Source organism: Galeopterus variegatus, unplaced genomic scaffold, assembly GCF_000696425.1.
Source record: "Galeopterus variegatus unplaced genomic scaffold, G_variegatus-3.0.2 Scaffold3400, whole genome shotgun sequence".
In the NCBI taxonomy this organism is placed as follows: Eukaryota; Metazoa; Chordata; class Mammalia; order Dermoptera; family Cynocephalidae; genus Galeopterus; species Galeopterus variegatus.
In genome coordinates, this window is record NW_007729511.1 from 343,309 (window position 1) to 347,661 (window position 4,353).

A 4,353-nucleotide genomic window follows, 5' to 3' on the forward strand; every position below is an offset into this window, starting at 1 on the left:
TTATATGAGAACACTGAAATCTAGGAATGTAATTTGGCCTAAGTTCTTTTTTCAGGTGATACTTTTATCCTGTAGATGGGCTATGAAATAAAAACATGTTATGAATTAATTTGTTAAGATAAATATTCTAAATATTGTGATCTATACACATTATTAAATACTTGCACTGTAAGACACTTGTTGTCTATTAACATTACTATATTCACCATATATACATATTATTTTTACTGTGGACCATCCTTCAATTTTGGGGGGGACAAATGACAAATATATTCCTTTTTATTAGTACTAAAGTTTTCTCAATGTATTTCAGTAATGGTAAGATTTTATTTTATTGGATTCCACTGTTGGTCATGGTTCGAGCCCTACACACTCCCTTCCCTTCCACCTTAAAGAGAGCTCCTTTATATGTAGCCACACATTTATCATTAGTGTAAAGATCAGACTGGATCTGTTCCCAAATCTTCTTAGGATTCAGCTTCTTGACAGGCTCTCCAAGGAAAGCATCAAATTTAATTCTGTCTCCAGGAACAGACCCACCAGGAGGAGCCAAGATTTCTACTTTCTCTGTGAACTAGCACACGTCACCATCGCTTGAGATAGTACTCCCCTCAACTTTGCAGGTTTTAGTTACAAAGTAAAATCACCATCTGATTTTGCATCTCTTCAAGAGGAACATGATCCACCAGGAAACTAACAACTGTTCTTGGAGCTGTTTCCCCAACATCTACTTCTTCCACATACAAAGAATCTGCGTCAGGATGTTTTTTGGCAGTAATGATGCAAACAATTTCAAGATCCAGACAGGAAATATTTATTGGCTTAGGGTCAGCACTTCCTGCTGCTGATAGCTGTTTTTTCTCCTTCTTCTCTCATTTCTTTTCAATTTTCTCTTTCCCCTTCTTTTCTTCTTCTCCTTCTTTTATCTGTTCTTTTGCACCAGAAGATATGATTGTTAATGGAGTAGACTTTATCACATTTTCAGACACCACAGAATGAACTTGCAATGGAGTACTAGAAGGGAATGGTATTTGTTTCACTCCATTTTGAATTCCTGCCTGAATTAACTCTTGTTTCAGTTCTTAAATTTCTTTCTTCAGTTTAGCATTTTCAACTCTAAGTTCTTTTCTTCTCTCAAAGTTGCCTACAAAATTGCTTTCTTCTTATGAAGAGCAACTTGCTGCTTAAGATATTCAATGATTTGATCTGCCTCTGCACCCTTCTGTTCCAGTCTCTTTAGAACAGCCTCACTGATTGCCATTTTTGCCAAGAAATGGCAAAAAATCATGAAGTGGTGGACAGAGGTTCTGGGGAAGCCTCAGCCTGCAGCAGGCAGGGACAGTCTCCCATATACAATGGCAGTCCATCCTTCAATTTTTTAAAGAGTAATTTTAGATTAGATCCTTCATTAATTCCTTCATAATTAATTTTATCTATCTCTAATGATAGTATTCACTCCAGCATGCTTTCAGCAATTTTATTAAATTTGCATTATTTGGGATTTTTCATATTATTCACCTTTTTAAGTGTAGTTTTGTTTGTGAATGGTAATCACCCCAGAGTCCCTTCATTCATCTGAATATTTCCTCAGAGACACCAGAGCAGTTGTGACGAATCAATGTGATTTACTCTTGAAGTATGTTTAAGCTCTGTAATTCTGTCCTTAGATCTCTAATCTTTCCTATTTCATTGCCATAATATTTCATTACTTTTCGCTCTTGGATTTCATAACTTTTGGATCTTCTATTTCCAGTGATTTTTTCCATCACCATTTCAATACATAGTGATCCATTTATCCATGAATATTTAAAGCCACTTTTTAAAAGTGCCAGACTGTTTCTTTTGACGCTTTCTTTGTATTTCCGTACAAATTTTCATTCTAGTGTATCTTATTCATACTTCATTTTCATCACGAATTCTATTTTACTTATATTACATCACTTTTTAGTTTTATATATAGTAAAAGATCATACGAAGAAATAAAAGTTATTTTTATCTGACAGCAAAACGTCTGGATGAAACACAAGAACAAGTCAAGCTATCGAATTTTGACCATATATTTAAAAAGTTCACATGACTAAATGAAGGCTTCATCCTTCACTCATGTACTTAATCTCTGTCAGACATAGTGTTTATTGAAACTTAAATGCTTTTACGGTTGGTTTAAGTCAGAGAATGAGACAGATTAACTTGAAAAGGACCTCTAGTTGCTTCCTAGAGCCATTGAAGTAGGTATTTACAAAGTTTAGAAAAGGCTCTCAGAAATGAAATGGTCTCTGCCCTTCATATACACATTAAGCACCATGATCTACACACATTCCTCCCTTCCCTAAGAATGCATGGATCTTAAAAATAAGTGTCTTTTTACTCACCTTATTTTGATAAATATCTTTCAATAAAAAGGAATTATGAAGGAATACATTCAAATTTTTCAAGCTCTCATAGAAGAACAAAGAAACTGTAGTACATGGATGAGAATTTAAGAATTAGCTTCAGAACTGTTAGCTTTTCAGCTGATACAAGGCTACCAAAGAGGGGGAAAAAAGCACAGGTTAGGAAGACAATAGTAGAAAATACCAAAAATGTTTTGTGGGTGCATGATTTGTATGCTCTTCCTGAGATCTCTTGGGTATTGTTTTCAAACGGGCTCTTTGTCCTTATCCCAGGTGATGAGCTAGGGAAAGTTCCTTGGGACAGAGCTCCTTATGGAAATGTTTCTTACGTGTAATTAGTTACCTACTGAATTGAGCTTGAGAGAAAGTCTCTTCTGTTATTAGATGGGTTTGAAAATGAATTCAATAAATTCCCCAACACACTGGAGAACAATTTTAAATGGAATACAATTAAAAACAAATAAATATATAGGATAAAATCAGGCCAGAGCTAGTTCTATATTATAAATAATTCTGAATAATTTAAAGGCAAGTTCCTTGGCTATTTTTCTTCATTCATTTTTAGAATATCTCTTATAATTTTAATTGTTTCTAGTTATAACAGTAAAGGAGCACAAAAATGAGTTGGAAAGAGAAGAAAAATATGATAAAAGTGGTCTTTCCAATGAGAAAAAATCAAACGGTGCTTAAAATGAAAACTTCAAAATATTTGACATTTTTATAACAAAAAGTCTAAATGACAGCCTCTCTCTGTCTTTGTCTCTCGCACACACAAACATCACATAACACCTGTCAGACATGTATACAAACATTAGGATTTAGAGGATTACACATGTAAGCCACAATTACCTCATTTTGAAAAACAAATTCAGAGCACGTGCACACCGGGCCCCTGGGTGCACCTGAAGGAACTGTGGTGGCTGCAGCTCTGACACCCAGTCCTCCTTTCCTAGTGCAGGGAGATTTCTGCCTTGGGTAGTGTCCAGTGAGGAGGTAAGGGGTTTGCAGATATGCCCCCTCCAAGGCTTCTGTGGGCCATGTGTCTTCCCCACTCTGGAGAAAGCCACCACAAATGAAAGCCTTCACCAACTGTGTTCCCTGGACTTTGGACTTCCCAGCCTCCAAAACTTTGTGACAGTCACAAAGAACTGCAGAGACCATGTGCCCTGTGGTGCCAGCGCATGACCCAGCAAGTAGGCCTCACCACCACCACCTGACTCCATCGCCAGCCCGGCCAAGTGCATGCTGACCAGAGAGGTGCCTCCCTGGAGAGGCACAAGACCAGAGGCAACCACACACCTCAGGCACTGGTGGGCAACAGAGCACACACTGAGGCAGCCATACCATATTGGCAGCCCCAGCAGCATCCTAGCCAGACAATAGTGTCAAACCAGAGGAACATGAAATCCCCTGCCACAATGACTAAACATCAAAGGAAAGATACCAGAAATATGAAAAATCAAGAAAGTACTCCATGAAAGGGTAATAACTCTCAAGCTCTAGATCCTATAGAACAAGAAGCCCTTGAAATGTCTGACAAAGAATTTTGAGTGATAATTAAAGGAAATTAAACGAGATACAAGAAAACTCAGCTAGACAACACGATGAAATGTGGAAAAGTATACGGGAACTGAAAGAAGAAATGTACAAGGAAATCAATGCCCTGTAAAAGAATGTAGCAGAGCTTGCTGAGCTGAAGAATTAATTCAATGTAATAAAAATCACAAGAGAGAGTTTAACCAGCAGGCTTGCAGAAGCAGAAGAGAGTTCAGACCTTGAAGATGGGCTGTTTGAAATAAGACAGGAGGACAAAAGACAAGAAAAAAGAATTTAAAACATTGAAGAAAATTTAAGAAAGATATCAGACAACCTTAAGTGCTCAAATATCCGAGTCATGGATATTCCAGAAGGGGAGGAAAAAGGAGAATGTATGGAAAACATATTCAACAAAATAGTGGCA

The 4,353-nt window shown here is 37.1% G+C and overlaps 1 pseudogene; it reads right to left on the reverse strand.

The window, feature by feature from the left end:
* Positions 1–331: 331 nt before the first annotated feature.
* Positions 332–1,288, reverse strand: LOC103600607 (annotated as a pseudogene).
* Positions 1,289–4,353: the final 3,065 nt, after the last annotated feature.